Source organism: Rhinatrema bivittatum, chromosome 2 (assembly GCF_901001135.1).
Source record: "Rhinatrema bivittatum chromosome 2, aRhiBiv1.1, whole genome shotgun sequence".
Lineage (NCBI taxonomy): Eukaryota > Metazoa > Chordata > Amphibia > Gymnophiona > Rhinatrematidae > Rhinatrema > Rhinatrema bivittatum.
This window is the reverse complement of record NC_042616.1, coordinates 549,223,559-549,241,526: the sequence shown is the minus strand read 5'-3', so window position 1 is coordinate 549,241,526 and position 17,968 is coordinate 549,223,559.

The following is a 17,968-nucleotide window of genomic DNA, read 5'->3' as shown; positions in this document are numbered from 1 at the left end:
CACAATGTCTGTGATCTTCTTTCCGTTCCAGGTCCCCTGTGCCTTGAAGGATCTTCGCTCCATGTTCTTCGTGTTCCTGATCTTAGTCTCCTTGATGTCCCTGGTCTCATCCCCATCGGAACTCCCTCGTAGCCTGTCTCCTGTTCCTGATGTTCCAGATATTCCATGTCCAGATGTCCTGTGTCCTGAGGTGCTATGTTCCTTGTTCCTGATGTCCGATGTTCCTGTCTTGACTCTATCCTTCTCATCTTCAGCTCTTCATCCGGTTATATCAGGCTTAGGGTGTGGCATCATCAGCACAGGCGGGGCCAGACTTCCGGGAGCTGTGCGCCCAAAGTGGGCGTCCTCACATGCGCGCGAGGCAGCGGGGAGACGGGCAAGCAATGGCGGCCGCCACGTGGAACTGGCAGAGCTGTTGGAGTCCCGGCACCGCGGGACGCGGCATTTCCAGCAGCGGAGGTAGGCACTGTTCAGGGCTAGAGAAGGGGAAGCGGCAGAGACCGCAACAGTCAGCATATATTTTGAATTAGACTTCCAATGCTGAAAGAATGTGACATAATGGAATTAGGTAAATGTTAAAGAGAACAGGTGATAGTGAAGATGGAACTGATGAATGTGAACCAATATTGATCTGTTAAGTTCGGTTCAATAGGTACATTTTAAACCAATTGAGTACTGTTAAGTTTAGTCCTATTGATTGAAGACTGGATATAACTATTTGGTGATCTAAGGTATCAAACATAGCTGAAATGTCTATAAATACCAGCATGAAATCAGTATTTGAATCAAAGCCACGTAGATAGGTATCAAAAGATGATAGGAGTAGAGTCTCAGTAGAATGACCTTTGCGAAAACCACGTTGAAAGGGATGTAGGATTTCATGTTCTGAGAGGTAATCATTTAGTTGATGTAAAACTGTAGATTCAATGAGTTGATAGTGAAGTAAGGGAGGCTATAGGTCAGAGGTTGGCAAGATCTGTGAAACCTAGGGCTTTGGTTTTTTTGTATAGGGAGAATGGATGTTTGCTTAAGGGTATCTGGAAATATCCCTGACTCTAATGATTGGTTGATTAATTTGCAGAGATGTTAATGAAATACTTCTCCCAGGGCCTTAAATAGGGTACCTGAGCAAGGATTTAGAGGAGAATTTTATTTTTTTTGTTTGTAGAGAATTTGAAGTACTGAAGCGCTATTAATAGTTGAAAATGTTTACCAATTAGATTCCAGTGCAGAAGAGGGGAATTTAGGAGCTGGAAGGTTAATAAATTCTTCCGATATTTTTTGTATTTTCATTTGAAATTTGCAGGAGGACCTTGTGAGACAGGAAGATTGGGTATCCATATGGCAGATGAAATTTAATGTGGACACGTGCAAGATGTTGCATATAGGGAAAAATAACCCATGCTGTAGTTACACGATGTTAGGTTCAATATTAGGCACTACTACCCAGGAACGAGATCTAGGCATTATAGTGGATAATACATTGAAACTGTCGGCTCAGTGTGCTGCAGCATTCAAAAAAGCAAACAGAATGTTAAGAATTATTAGGACGGGAATGGTGAATAAAATGGAAAATGTCATAATGCCTCTGTATCGCTCCATGGTGAGACTGCACCTTGAGTACTGTGTACAATTCTGGTCACTGCATCTCAAAAGAAAGATATAGTTGTACAGGAGAAGGTACAGAGAAGGGCGACCAAAATGATAAAGGGTATGGAACAGCTCCCCTATAAAGAAAGGCTAGGGCTGTTCAGCTTGGAGAAGAGATGGCTGAGGGGGGATATGATAGAGATCTACAAATCATGAAAGACCTTGAACTGGTAAATGTGCATTGGTGATTTACTCTTTCAAATAATAGAAGGACTAGGGGGCACGCCGTGAAATTAGCAAGTAGCACATTTAAAACAAATCAAAGAAAATTCTTTTTCACTCAATGCATATTTAAGCTTTGTAATTCATTGCTAGAAGATGTTGTTAAGGTGATTAGTGTAGCTGGATTTAAAAAAGGTTTAGATAGGTTCCTGGAGAAGTCCATAACCTGCTATTAATCAATAAGGACTATCACTGTTTATTACCAGCATTAGTAGCTTCAGATCTTTTTAATGTTTGGGTACTAGCCATGTACTTGTGACTAGGATTGGCCACTGTTGAAAATAGGATACTGGGCTTGATGGACCCTTGGTCTAACCCAGTATGGCATATCTTATATTCTTGTGTACCCCCTCAAAACCATCTCTCCTGACACAGGTCATAACTAAAGCAGCTGGCAGAAGAGACCCTCATTCCACCCCAGCAAAGGAGACCCAGCAGAAATGTCTGAGACATGCTATCAGAGCCCATTGAGGACATGGATACAGATCATCTGGTGCATTGAGCACACAAGTATGCACTCTGGCCAGACCTGGCTAAGTTGGTTCAGAAAATCTTTCCTGCCAACTCCATACTCAGGAACATGTCTTCTCAATGCCAGGAGACATCCTGAGCCTTAATTGATCAAGGCTGATGCCAGAGTTGATGGAAAACTTGGTCTTTTTTTTTTTTTTTAAATCAATCTGCCTTGCTGGGCCTTCCAGAATATCCATGTGAGTGGCAAGATGATCGGAAGCCCTTTGGCATTCTTGCTGCCACTCTGACTAGCTGCCATGCCCTTGACACTACACCTTGAAAATCTTGCTGCCACTCTGCTTTGCTACCACGATCCTGATATACCACCACTGAGGTCTTGCTGCCACTCTACCCACTACTGCCATGCCCCTGATGTACCACACTGGATGTCTTGCTACCACTTTGCCTAGCTGCTATGCCACTGAGATTATTTCTGCCACTCAGCATTGCGGCCATACCCAACCCTTTACAGCTTGTGGGTCTCACTGCCACGCTGCCTTGCTGACATGCCCATCATTTATACCTTGGGGGTCTTGCTGCCACTTTGTCTTGCTGCTATACCCCAGGCTCTTCACCTTGGGGTGTTCTTTCCACACTGGGTGGCTGCTTTGTACCTCTCATGGTGGCTTAGAGTCTTCATGACACTTTCTGTGCTGCTTTGTCCCTCTGTTAGTGCCCCTGCTGTGGTACCTTAGCTTGTTCCTGTCACTCTTGGTGCAACTTTGTCCTAGCCGTGCTTCCTTTAGGGATTCAGGCTTCTGTTATCGGTGCCCCCTTTTGAAGACCTGGAGTGATCTTGACACTCCTTGCTGTGGATTTGCTCCTCTGATGGTGCCTTGGAGAGCTCCTGCAACTGCTGGTACTTTCTTGCTCCTTTATGGTGCCTTAGGCTATTCCTGCCACTTTTAGTGCAACTTTGATACAATTTCTATGCTTTGGAGTTCTTTTTCCCAACTTTATGTTGTCTACCAACTGATTAGAAAATCTCATGTTTGAAGCTCAAAATAGGCTGCACTGTGTTCCTTATCTACTTTAATAGGAAACAAAAAACAGAAAAAAAAAATGAAAACAATAAACATTTTTTTCATTTGAAATTAATGAAAAAAATGGAGGTGACTTACAAAATGAATAAACAAACCAAAACGAATATTTTTCTTTTGCACGTCCCTAGCCTCCTGCTAATTCAGCTTATTACCTATGTGCATACTTTAATCCATATCTAAGGAGGGCAGTTTTCAGATGGATGATTTACATGAGTAAAATGCTTTTCACCCACATAAATGGGCTTGAAAATTGCCCTCTAAATGTGCACCAGCATTCAAAATGCAGCATTTCTACTACACTACATTATGCTGCTTCTGTAGTTATGGCTTTCTTTGCTCTGCAACATGACAGCTTCCACACATTAAAAACCTGAAGTTCTGCCTGACATGCAGGTGCTAATTATTAGAACACAAGAACTGGAGAAAGGTCACTTATGATAATATGATCTGTAGTTTTTGCTGTTTTGCTTTTATTATCACAGTACCATTTCAGTAATTTGACATTGTTTAAAAGCTGCCATCTATCAAGTACTGAGCGATCAGGATGCAGAAATGGAGGTAGGTAAACAAACTAACTAAAACATGTCATGCTATTGAGTGCAGGTCAGGAACTGTGTCTTGTACATGTCAAGATTGTTTTTCTCTTGTATCAGTACTCAGTCAGGCAGAATGCTCCCTAATTGAACATTTGCAAAGCAGATATTGGAATCCGAGAGAGTCCAGCAAAGCCCAGTTCATTTTCTAAAATATATTGCATGAAGATCTCTGCAGTATTCAGAAGCATTTCTATTTCAAGAGCACTCTTTTGTTCAGTATACTCATTTTAACATTCAACATTAATTTTGGGTGACTGTGCCTTATCTAATTGACCAAGTGTAGTGTCATATGCACTCATTTTAGATGGATCTGTTTGACAATATGCATATGTTTAATTTCTTCTTCAATTAGTAGGATATAAAAAAGTTAGGTAAAAGAGAGAGAGAATGGGGCCAACTAGCTTTCTGTGGACAAACACTAGTCTTAACTTCCTTTTAAGAACAGGGATGAAATTAAAATTCTAACTTGTCTACTTTCACTTTGGACAAGTGGTGGAAACATGGGAGAGGGAGGAGAAATTCCTATATGTTATAGGGTTTAGTTTTCATAATATTCAAGCCCACTTTCTCTCTGAAAATTTGTGACAGCTTAAAAGTACCACATTTTTAAGCTAGTTCAATTTTAATGAAAAAATTGGGATGTGCATTGCAAAAATGTAATTTTATTTTGTTTTAGTTGGTTTTATTTTTTCATTTGTTTTAGAACATAGACCACTGACAGTTTTAATAGTCACCATCTTCATCAACTCCATTAGGTTTATATCTTTTTGAGTGTGTGCTCTCCAGATTTTACATGCTATTACAAATGAGGTTTCATCAGGGACTTATACAGGGGAAAATATCACTTCCATTTTTTTTGCTCACCATTCCCTAGTCTATGAACCCAAACCTCTTTCTGACTGCTGCTTTCAACATATTCATCTGTTTGTCTTCCTTAAGTGAACACCAAACATAAATATTTGTTAAGAAATTCTGCTTTTTCTTGTCAGACACTGCATATTTCTCTCCCTCGCCTCTGAGTTTTACAGTGCACTTTTTGTGCTTCCTCCTATTACTTGATAGAATTTTCTCCTTCCCTGATCTTGACATGTCCCAGTCTACCTGCTCAGAACCAGTTCCCCAAGCATCCAGAAGAAATATGTATTATGAAGAAGGAATGACTAAAAAAAACTCTGTTGTGTCAGAATGCAAGTATTCTTTACTTCATATATTGGGATATAAAAATTGTTTGTACATAGTGTTCTGTGCATAAAAGTTATGCTTGTAAGCACAATAGACAGGAAGGAATATGGTGACTCAACTCACTAATGTAAATCACCTGTGCTCAGGTATTTACATGGAATTTTACATGGTCACATGGGTGGTTTGAGGGTGTAATGTTGCGATTCCTGGCCGAGGTAGCCCTCCTTCAGTGCTTCGGAGTGGGGCCTTCTCCCGGTGCGGCAGACGGCACGCGGACCGCGGCATAATTTCCCCAGCGTCCATACTACAGCGTTGGGGAGAGCGCGGCAGGTCCCGCCTCTTAAAGGGGCCACGGCGCGCGGGCCAGGACGGCCCCGGAAGATGATGTCAGCACCCAGGGAGATTTAAACCTCCACCTGGGACCTAGCAGATGCCTTTGCAACAAGGTTCCTGAGTAGCTGTTCTGGTGCTTTTCTGCTGTTCCTGCCTTGACCCTGCCTGGACCCGGACTCTGTTTGCCTGCCGCCTGCCTTGACCCTGCCTGGACCCAGACTCTGTTTGCTGGCCGCCTGCCTTGAACCTGCTTGGACTTAGTTTCTGCTTACTGATCGCTTGTCTGGACACTACCCTAGACTATTCTGCTCCACCTTCCGGAGAGGAGTTCATCAGGACCATTCCTCGGTGAGTACCCTCTGGACTAAGGGTCCACAGTAGAACTAAATAGAACAGATTGCAAAGGCCATGGACCCGGTGGACTTGTCAGGTCTCCAGGCTATTCCAGGCCTGGCTCAACAACTTGTGCAACAAAGGCAACAGCAACAACAGTGCCTAGAGTATTTGACTGCCACTGTGGAACGTTTGGCAAACCTGCTTGATGCAGTCTGAGGAGCAGAGGCTGCCGTTCCTACTCCTGCAATTCCGAGCAGTACTAGTGCTGTAACCCACTTGCCTGCTCCACCTCGATATGCCGGGGATGCCAAATAATGTCGAAGATTTCTGAACCATTGCTTCATCCAGTTCTCTCTACAGGAACAACAATTCCCAACAGATGGGTTAAGACGTCCTTCATCATTTCCTTGCTAGATGGGAAGGGCCTAGCCTGGGCATCCCCAATCTGGGAATGTGAGGACTCCATTTTGGGCGACCTGCCGCGATTTGTTCGGACCTTCCGCCAAATATTCGATGAACCAGGACGAATGTCTTCCGCCTCCTCGGAACTTCTTAACCTCCATCAAGGCACTCGTACTCTGGCTGATTTCGCAGTGGAGTTCCACACCTTGGCATCCGGACTGGGATGGCAGACTGATTGCTTAAGAAGGATCTTTCTGGAAGGACTTTCTCCTCGTATCAAAGACGAGTTGGCAGCATGAGAGATTCCAGATGACCTTGAGGCATTGATTGATCTCGCGGGTCATATCGATCAGCTACATCTACGAGCCAAGGAGTCTAGATACTACCGTTGTACAGTTCCATTGGCCCCTACCTTCTCCCGCCCCATGGTTCATCCTACCACTTCTGAAGCCTCTTCCGAGGGCAGGGAGGAGCCCATGCAATTGGGTAGGACCCATCTGACTACTGAAGAGAAGCAGCGTCGAAGACGGATGGGACTTTCTCTTTATTGCGGTAATAAGAGACATCTCTTAGCTCAGTGTCCCGAACGTCTGGGAAACTATCAGACCTAGGCGTCTTAGAGGGCTGACACTAGGGAGCAATCTCGCCCCTCACTGTACTGTTCCAGTCATACTACATTACCTCCATGGATCCCTTACAACTTTAGCCCTCATCGATTCAGGGTCAGGAGGAAACTTTATTTTAGAGGAACTGGTTCACCAACTACAATTTTCAGTACTTTCTCGTGAGACACCACTATACATCTCGTCGATCCAGGGGGAGAATCTTCCGGGTCAAGTCACTACTTGTACCGCCCCGATCACACTCCATACGGGGATCCTCCATAGGGAGGAGATATCTGTCTTCATTTTGCAAAAGCCGTCCATCCAGTGGTATTGGGCCTCCCCTGGCTTCAGAAACATGCACCCATCATTGACTGAAGAACTCTTCAGATTATGGCTTGGGAACCAGAATGTTTCGCTACCTGTTTGAATCAGAGACCTCAACCCAAGATCCAAATAGCGGCTACAGGACTTCGACCCCCCTCCGCAATACGCAGATTTCATGGACGATTTTTCCAAGGAAAAGGTGGAGATCCTTCTGGCACACCGTACTTTTGATTGTGCCATAAATCTGCTGCCCAATACCTGTCCACCTAGAGGGCGAGTGTATCCATTATCTGGGCCAGAATCCCTGGCTATGTCTCAATACATTAAAGAAAATCTTGAACGAGGATTTATCCGACCTTCATCATCCCCGGCGGAAGCAGGGTTCTTCTTTGTCCCCAAGAAAGATGGGTTGTTGAGACCATGCATTGATTTCCGAGGACTTAATGCAAAAACTCACAAAGATCGATATCCTCTCCCACTGATTCCGGAATTACTAGATCGCCTTCATGGAGCTAAAGTATTTACTAAACTAGACCTACATGGGGCATACAATCTGGTTTTGATAAAACCGGGAGATGAATGGAAAACGGCGTTTAATACATGTGACGGCCATTATGAATATCTGGTGATGCTGTTTGGACTTTGTAATGCCCCGGTGGTATTCCAAAAATTTAATGAATGAGATATTTCGGGACATGTTGAATCAAGGAGTAATCATCTATCTTGGAAAAGTATACCTCAGGTATTATTTAACCTTTCTTAGGCCTAGATTTATCAAAATGCAGAAAATATCGCATGAGATAGGAAAAGGGGTGTGTTTTATGGTAATAGCCTGTTTACTGCAAAGTGTGCTATCTAATGGGGTTATTTTCTAAAAACTTATCACAACTTTATGTGTGATAAAGGTCCTTTTCGCATGCGATACCATGCAAAATCGATTCAGGGCGGAGTCGGAGCGGCGAGGAGGCGGACTCAGCGCTGTCTTCGCTGGCGGCGATAAGGTTAGTAACATTATCGTCGCCAGTAGCGCAACGAATAGCACCACCATTCACGGTGGCACTTTTTGGTGCAAAAGCCGGCAGCAAAGACACCGCAGTGCTGCGAAGGCTGCCAGTTTTGCAGGCCCGCCCCTGAGTTCAAACAGGAGGCATCATTCACTAACCCACAATATTTTTCTGCATAGGGGAAAAATATTGCGGACTCTTGGAAAAATACTGCCTCAGCTTCCAAAGCTGTGCTACTGGGCGTCACAGCTTCGGGAACCGTGTGAAACTTTCCACACTAAAAAGGTTCAAAATTGGCATGATGGCATCCTCTATGGCTCTGGGATGTCATCTTCTTAAAGGGTCTCACTGGCCTGAAATAGCTCCCTTTTCAACATGTGCAAGAAACCCCCGGAGGTTTTGAAAGATCCCTGCCCACCTCATCACTACCTTTAAAGGCACCCCAAAATTGAATACATTAGAAAAATAATCTTTATAAGTCACACAGCGATGCCTTACTCCTCTATCCAAATCCCTCCTTCGAAAAAAATCATCTCCCCCAGTTTGTAATTTTGGGCCCCCGCCCAGTAGAAGCCATCCCCTGGCAAACTTGACAGTCTAAAGGGTACGTGGTGGTTTAGATGGTCAGAGCATGCTCCCTAGATTATAGGAAAGCTAGTCAATTAAGTCAAAATGGTGTCAGCTCGCTGGCCCTTACATTTTGTATGACGGCTAGTTTGTGCCATTTTGACTTAAGCAAGTGGATGGCCTAGAGCCTAGGGTGTATTACAGGCCCTACTAGACCAACAGAGCCCCACTAGACCACCAGCTATGCCCAAGGGAGTAGCTAGGGTGGGTCAGAATGTTGGAAATTTGAACCAGGGGCTGTTTTTTAAAAGATAGGGGGATTAAGTAGGGAGTGGGTCATCTCCACATAACATATAAAAGTTTTTATTTTTCTACTGTATTCCACTACTGGGCCACCTCTAGAGGCAGCAGGGGGTGGGCTGGGGTCACCCAAGACTCTCGAGAGAGAGCTTGCATACTGGAGAGGGGGGGGGGGGGCGCCTTTAAGCACCAAGCCAGGAGCATTGGGATGTGCATTAGCATCCTGATGTTTCTGGTGAAAGTTAACTACAACCCTTTAATTGTAACTATCTTTCTAGAAAATAATTTGGCTTGAATTTTTTAAGGAAAGCAGCATGTATTTATTTATTTACATGCACTTACCTATTAATGAGCTGCTTTGCATACATTTGCAAAGCTTATACATGTAAAGCAACTCATTTCCTTACCCTCATTGTTTTGACAAAAATATCAGCTGATACTTTAAATATCACATGATATTGCCACAATTAGCTTTTATCATGTGATAAACAGCATTTTTCACACGATAAACGCTTATTGCAGCTTAGAAATGACCTCCAGCATCTGCAGATTACTTCAATCTCAGGAACACCCAGTAGGGTTGAACAAAGCCTAAAAATCCAGGGATGCAGTAGTCACCTTTTCTATTCTCTGCTTACTCTCATATTCTGCTTACTTCTCATATTCACAAGAAGTTAATTGATATGATAGGATATGTACTGCTTACTATATATTAAGTTAAAATTCATTTCATATTTTATGCCTTCTTTGTTATTTGTTATATGTAACGCCCCCCAGCCCGTTCTTTTTTTCAGGGCCTGGCACTGGGGTTTATGCGTATGGCCCAGACCTGTTATAAAATGTATGCTGTGTGTTCAAGGCCCAGTCACATGCATAAACCCAGTTTTATGTGCATAGACCTTTGAAAAGTTGGCCTTTTATTTTGAAATCTCAGCACACATTTTCATGCAGGTGCAGTGTATGAGGGTAGTGCTGTAACTGCGTTGGCTGCAGCAGCGAAATGTTCAAAAGGGATTTCAGTCCCGTGGAGCAAAGTACCTGTAGGACTGCAGGCTCCACAGAAAGCATGGAAATTTCCTCTCATTTTGTATCATAGGCAATGTCAAAAAGGAACTTGCTTGAAGTTACAATCAATTGCAGTGGCAGAAAAAGGATTTTAAATTCAGGTTTTGTTGTTCCTAGTCTATTATTCCAACCACTAAGCAGCTTCCTTTTTTCTACTAATCAGAATAATTTTGAGCAGCAAAGGATGATGATTCCTTAATTGGGCATAGAGCTTGTGTACGTATATGACATGGCTAACAATAAACTGAAAAAAGTACACTTTTTGGAAGTTAGAGAAAACTATATGAGATTAACAACTTATCTAGTGTGGAATAGCTTTATTTTTTATTTTTTTTTATAAATAGTATATACAGCATAAATAGTTGCAATAATAAAAACAATTTACAAATCCAATATTCATAATAATAAAAAAAAAAAAAACAACCCAACTAAAGATTTGATACTCTTGCAATGAGTTGTACTAGAGCAAGTAAATAGACTTCTTTGGACAAGCATCTGAATCTTATAAAATGGGATATTTTATGGACAACAACTTCTGGAAATTGTAATGCTGTCCAAGGAGGCGACCTTCATCCTTCGTTTTATGGGGATTGATAGGCACCTAACAACTTGAGGAACAGTGACAAACAATATTATTTATTGTGTACAGAAATTCATTGGCTTTTTCTGTTTCTCTTTGGTGTTATAAGTCTGACTGACCTAAACAAGGGGTGAGAGAGTCTTTGTCTGCTGGACTAATTGAGCCGTAATAACATTTTTTTCATTCGATTACACATAAGATAATACTGATGTTCTCCTTCTGTGTTTCTTTTAGAAAAGGTGGTTTATAAACGGAAATAAATAAGTGCATTGAAATGTACAAAAATTATTTTCTAATTATATTTTTGACAGCTAGGTAGTCTGTAAGAATTGAAGCTGTGTATCTTTTTGAGTGTCACTACATGAGAATTATAATTTAACTTCTGGTACTGTGAACAGAGTACAAAAGGTCCTGGGATTTTTTCAACTTTAATGCCAATATTGAAACTAAAACAAAGGTAGATGTCAGTGAGCGACTGCTTCTCGGTTCAATTGCTTTATTAAAATATAGATCAGTTTTTACTCCTGCCAGGCACTATTAAAACACAAGGGTTTCAATCTCAAATCAAGATTCTAAGTGTCTAGTACTTGTTTGTTACCGAAGGTGAAATTTATCTTCCCTGAAAATCATGAGTCAGGTGCTAGAAATTCTGAATGGCCCATATGACGGCGACGATTGCAAAAAGGTGCTCTCAGCACAAGTGAACAGTTTAATCCTCTGTGGGCATATTTTTTTACAAGCAAACTCCACTGCCAATGCAGCGAGCAATTTTGCACACAAAATAGTATGTGTACAACATTATTTGTTTAAGTTAGTGCCCTCGCATGGAAATTTCATGCTGATGATGGCATTAGGTATTACTTCCCAGTGCAGAAAGGTGCACTGACTTACCTCCTGTATTCTTAGCACTTGAAACTTAGTCTTAGTCTGAGGTGGAGTGAAGTTTCCAGTGCTAGTGACAGTCTACGGGCGGAAGTTGGAGAGTCGCAGTGCCGCGGCCTGTAGTTGGGATATTATATGTAGAAAACATGCATTATGTATAACAATCATGCTTTTCATGCATAAAATATAATTTATGTGCACAAAAACATGTTTCTGTACCAAGAAAAATTTTTATGCACAAAATTATTTATGTGCAGAAAGCATTTTTTTTGTGTGCATAAATCTTAGTTTATGCATGGAAAATGGGATTTGTGCACATAAACCATGTATTCTGCACAAAAACTTGTTTTTCTGTGTGCACATTTTCTGGTTTGTATGTATTTTTAAATTCCTGTTGCATTAGTATAACATTAGCTTACTGCATTGGGAGTTACAAATAAAATTACTTTACGCATTAAGAAATTGTGAGCTGAATTTCTGCATGCAGTATTAACGCTCAACATTTTGCATCAGTCCAAACAAGATTAATCCTGTTTTAGTAACATCAGCTCAGAATCATTTTACTACTTATTGAAGATCTGAATAGTACAGTAGCATCACAGTTTAATTGAAATATAACCTAGTAATGGATGACAAGTGTAGTTTTGTTTAGATTTGTTTAATGAGATTTTCTCAAAATCATAAACATATTACAAGAAATTTAAATACAAAGAATATAAAAAGTAATAATAAATACAGCAAACAATAGACACTATCATAAAAATAAAAAAAAATATTACAGCAGATGTCTTAACAGCTACATATTAGCAATTAAAAGATTGGTTAATAGTAGAATCTATTAAATCTACTTTTTTTTTTTCTGACAGGCAGAAACAAAATATAAAATACATCTAATATAATAAATAGGTTTACTTGAAGACAATGAGGTCCAAATTCAGCTGCCACATGGCTCTGCTAGTTAGTCGGTTATAGTTAACAGGCTAATTAATGTTATATTTGGTGGCACAGCCACACCACTAAATATATCCAGTTATCTTAAAGTGCCAGTTATGTATAATCAGATAACTTTAGGAGACCTCTTAGGCCTGCCCAGAGTGACTGGATAAGTCATCCAGTTTACTTTGAATATCAAGTTAGCAGGTTAATTTATTTGTCCAACTCAACTCCTGCCAATCCTCCGATTCCCTGCCCCAGTCTTAGCTGAGTAAAACTAAGCCAGCCATTTATTTGGCTAAGTGACTCCCCATTGATCATAGCCAAATATCTGCGCTTTGCCACAAGTAGTGCTTAGTCAATTAAGTGCCATTTTGAATATTGGGCCTAATAGGATCACTTATAGCTAACAGGGATGGCCAAAGTATGTTAGTAGCTCCCTAACATATTTCCTACATTTTTCTAGTTTCTCAGTTAATCATCATTCCCTTGGGAATTTGTTATATAGATAGGGGGGCAGTATAGAAGGAAGCCTACTTCTGGCTTTCCTTTATTTTTGACTCAGTAATAAGAAGGAGTTGGAGTAAGTCATCATGAGCAGAGTGAAAAGCTCTTGTTGGGACATGTTGCTTAAGCTATTGAGCCAAACTAAAAGGGCCAAACTATTCAAAGCCTTAAAAATAAGCAGACATTGTTTAAATTGGTGCTCTAAATTGGGCAAGTAACCAATGAAAAGATTTTTAGCACAAGAGGATAATGGTATCCTTTGTTGGTCCCAGAGAGAATCCATTGACAGTGCACAGATTTGTAAGCTTTTTCAAAGATAACACAGCATAGAGGGGCCAATGTAATAAATCACACTGTGACTAGCGTGGTTTTTTTACTTCTCTTTTAGTGTGGCTTGTTTAGCACTAACCTAACCCCAATAAATAAAAAGGGGGTTTATGCATAAAAAACCCCACACTGTAAAGCAGGAGATAAAACCTGTTGTGGTACTGCCCGTGAGCCATGAGCAGTCCCCCCCACTTACCTTCATCTCAAGCCCGGCAGACCGCTGCCGATGCCGTCCTCCATGGCCCGGAGGCCACAGCTGTCTCCTTCTCCTGCTCGGCAGGACTGAGCCACCATCGCTTCCCTCCTTGCGGCTAGAGTTGCTGCCGGGGGTCCTCAAGTGGCAGAGAAGCCGTCTCTCCTGGTGCCTGAACTCTTCTTCCATCTTCACGGCAGGGAGCCGCTTCTCCTCAGCTTCTCCATGTGGCAGGGACACCACCAGCATATCTGTCTTCTCCTGTTTCAGTATAGGCGCTAGGCACATCCCCCACCTCGGCATTTAAAGGGCAGTGGTGGAAAAGCTCCGCGGCCCTCATCAATGACATCATTGGCCTGTTCCTGCTTCAGCCCTTTAAAAGGGCCTTGCTGCCATTCCTCAGGGCCTTCAGATTGGGTTTGCACAATGTCTGTGATCTTCTTTCCGTTCCAGGTCCCCTGTGCCTTGAAGGATCTTCGCTCCATGTTCTCGTGTTCCTGATCTTAGTCTCCTTGATGTCCCTGGTCTCATCCCCATCGGAACTCCCTCGTAGCCTGTCTCCTGTTCCTGATGTTCCAGATATTCCATGTCCAGATGTCCTGTGTCCTGAGGTTGCTATGTTCCTTGTTCCTGATGTCCGATGTTCCTGTCTTGACTCTATCCTTCTCATCTTCAGCTCTTCATCCGGTTATATCAGGCTAGGGTGTGGCATCATCAGCACAGGCGGGGCCAGACTTCCGGGAGCTGTGCGCCCAAAGTGGGCGTCCTCACATGCGCGCGAGGCAGCGGGGAGACGGGCAAGCAATGGCGGCCCGCCACGTGGAACTGGCAGAGCTGTTGGAGTCCCGGCACCGCGGGACGCGGCATTTCCAGCAGCGGAGGTAGGCACTGTTCAGGGCTAGAGAAGGGGAAGCGGCAGAGACCGCAACAGTCAGCATATATTTTGAATTAGACTTCCAATGCTGAAAGAATGTGACATAATGGAATTAGGTAAATGTTAAAGAGAACAGGTGATAGTGAAGATGGAACTGATGAATGTGAACCAATATTGATCTGTTAAGTTCGGTTCAATAGGTACATTTTTAAAACCAATTGAGTACTGTTAAGTTTAGTCCTATTGATTGAAGACTGGATATAACTATTTGGTGATCTAAGGTATCAAACATAGCTGAAATGTCTATAAATACCAGCATGAAATCAGTATTTGAATCAAAGCCACGTAGATAGGTATCAAAAGATGATAGGGTAGAGTCTCAGTAGAATGACCTTTGCGAAAACCACGTTTGAAAGGGATGTAGGATTTCATGTTCTGAGAGGTAATCATTTAGTTGATTGTAAAACTGTAGATTCAATGAGTTGATAGTGAAGTAAGGGAGGCTATAGGTCAGAGGTTGGCAAGATCTGTGAAACCTAGGGCTTTGGTTTTTTTGTATAGGGAGAATGGATGTTTGCTTAAGGGTATCTGGAAATATCCTGACTCTAATGATTGGTTGATTTAATTTGCAGAGATGTTAATGAAATACTTCTCCCAGGGCCTTAAATAGGGTACCTGAGCAAGGATTTAGAGGAGAATTTTATTTTTTTTGTTTGTAGAGAATTTGAAGTACCTGAAGCGCTATTAATAGTTTGAAAATGTTTACCAATTAGATTCCAGTGCAGAAGAGGGGAATTTAGGAGCTGGAAGGTTAATAAATTCTTCCGATATTTTTTGTATTTTCATTTGAAATTTGCAGGAGGACCTTGTGAGACAGGAAGATTGGGTATCCATATGGCAGATGAAATTTAATGTGGACACGTGCAAGATGTTGCATATAGGGAAAAATAACCCATGCTGTAGTTACACGATGTTAGGTTCAATATTAGGCACTACTACCCAGGAACGAGATCTAGGCATTATAGTGGATAATACATTGAAACTGTCGGCTCAGTGTGCTGCAGCATTCAAAAAAGCAACAGAATGTTAAGAATTATTAGGACGGGAATGGTGAATAAATGGAAAATGTCATAATGCCTCTGTATCGCTCCATGGTGAGACTGCACCTTGAGTACTGTGTACAATTCTGGTCACTTGCATCTCAAAAGAAGATATAGTTGTACAGGAGAAGGGTACAGAGAAGGGCGACCAAAATGATAAAGGGTATGGAACAGCTCCCCTATAAAGAAAGGCTAGGGCTGTTCAGCTTGGAGAAGAGATGGCTTGAGGGGGGATATGATAGAGATCTACAATCATGAAAGACCTTGACTGGTAAATGTGCATTGGTGATTTACTCTTTCAAATAATAGAAGGGACTAGGGGGCACGCCGTGAAATTAGCAAGTAAGCACATTTAAAACAACAATCAAAGAAAATTCTTTTTCACTCAATGCATATTTAAGCTTTGTAATTCATTGCTAGAAGATGTTGTTAAGGTGATAGTGTAGCTGGATTTAAAAAAGGTTTAGATAGGTTCCTGGAGAAGTCCATAACCTGCTATTAATCAATAAGGACTATCACTGTTTATACCAGCATTAGTAGCTTCAGATCTTTTTAATGTTTGGGTACTAGCCATGGTACTTGTGACTAGGATTGGCCACTGTTGAAAATAGGATACTGGGCTTGATGGACCCTTGGTCTAACCCAGTATGGCATATCTTATATTCTTGTGTACCCCTCAAAACCATCTCTCCTGACACAGGTCATAACTAAAGCAGCTGGCAGAAGAGACCCTCATTCCACCCCAGCAAAGGAGACCCAGCAGAAATGTCTGAGACATGCTATCAGAGCCCATTGAGGACATGGATACAGATCATCTGGTGCATTGAGCACACAAGTATGCACTCTGGCCAGACCTGGCTAAGTTGGTTCAGAAAATCTTTCCTGCCAACTCCATACTCAGGAACATGTCTTCTCAATGCCAGGAGACATCCTGAGCCTTAATTGATCAAGGCTGATGCCAGAGTTGATGGAAAACTTGGTCTTTTTTTTTTTTTTTAATCAATCTGCCTTGCTGGGCCTTCCAGAATATCCATGTGAGTGGCAAGATGATCGGAAGCCCTTTGGCATTCTTGCTGCCACTCTGACTAGCTGCCATGCCCTTGACCACTACACCTTGAAAATCTTGCTGCCACTCTGCTTTGCTACCCACGATCCTGATATACCACCACTGAGGTCTTGCTGCCACTCTACCCACTACTGCCATGGCCCTGATGTACCACACTGGATGTCTTGCTACCACTTTGCCTAGCTGCTATGCCACTGAGATTATTTCTGCCACTCAGCATTGCGGCCATACCCCAACCCTTTACAGCTTGTGGGTCTCACTGCCACGCTGCCTTGCTGACATGCCCATCATTTATACCTTGGGGTCTTGCTGCCACTTTGTCTTGCTGCTATACCCAGGCTCTTCACCTTGGGGTGTTCTTTCCACACTGGGTGGCTGCTTTGTACCTCTCATGGTGGCTTAGAGTCTTCATGACACTTTCTGTGCTGCTTTGTCCCTCTGTTAGTGCCCCTGCTGTGGTACCTTAGCTTGTTTCCTGTCACTCTTGGTGCAACTTTGTCCTAGCCGTGCTTCCTTTAGGGATTCAGGCTTCTGTTATCGGTGCCCCCTTTTTGAAGACCTGGAGTGATCTTGACACTCCTTGCTGTGGATTTGCTCCTCTGATGGTGCCTTGGAGAGCTCCTGCAACTGCTGGTACTTTCTTGCTCCTTTATGGTGCCTTAGGCTATTCCTGCCACTTTTAGTGCAACTTTGATACAATTTCTATGCTTTTGGAGTTCTTTTTCCCAACTTTATGTTGTCTACCAACTGATTAGAAAATCTCATGTTTGAAGCTCAAATAGGCTGCACTGTGTTCCTTATCTACTTTAATAGGAAACAAAAAACAGAAAAAAAAAATGAAAACAATAAACATTTTTTTCATTTGAAATTAATGAAAAAAATGGAGGTGACTTACAAAATGAATAAAACAAACCAAAACGAATATTTTTCTTTTGCACGTCCCTAGCCTCCTGCTAATTCAGCTTATTACCTATGTGCATACTTTAATCCATATCTAAGGAGGGGCAGTTTTCAGATGGATGATTTACATGAGTAAAATGCTTTTCACCCACATAAATGGGCTTGAAAATTGCCCTCTAAATGTGCACCAGCATTCAAAATGCAGCATTTCTACTACACTACATTATGCTGCTTCTGTAGTTATGGCTTCTTTGCTCTGCAACATGACAGCTTCCACACATTAAAAACCTGAAGTTCTGCCTGACATGCAGGTGCTAATTATTAGAACACAAGAACTGGAGAAAGGTCACTTATGATAATATGATCTGTAGTTTTGCTGTTTTGCTTTTATTATCACAGTACCATTTCAGTAATTTGACATTGTTTAAAGCTGCCATCTATCAAGTACTGAGCGATCAGGATGC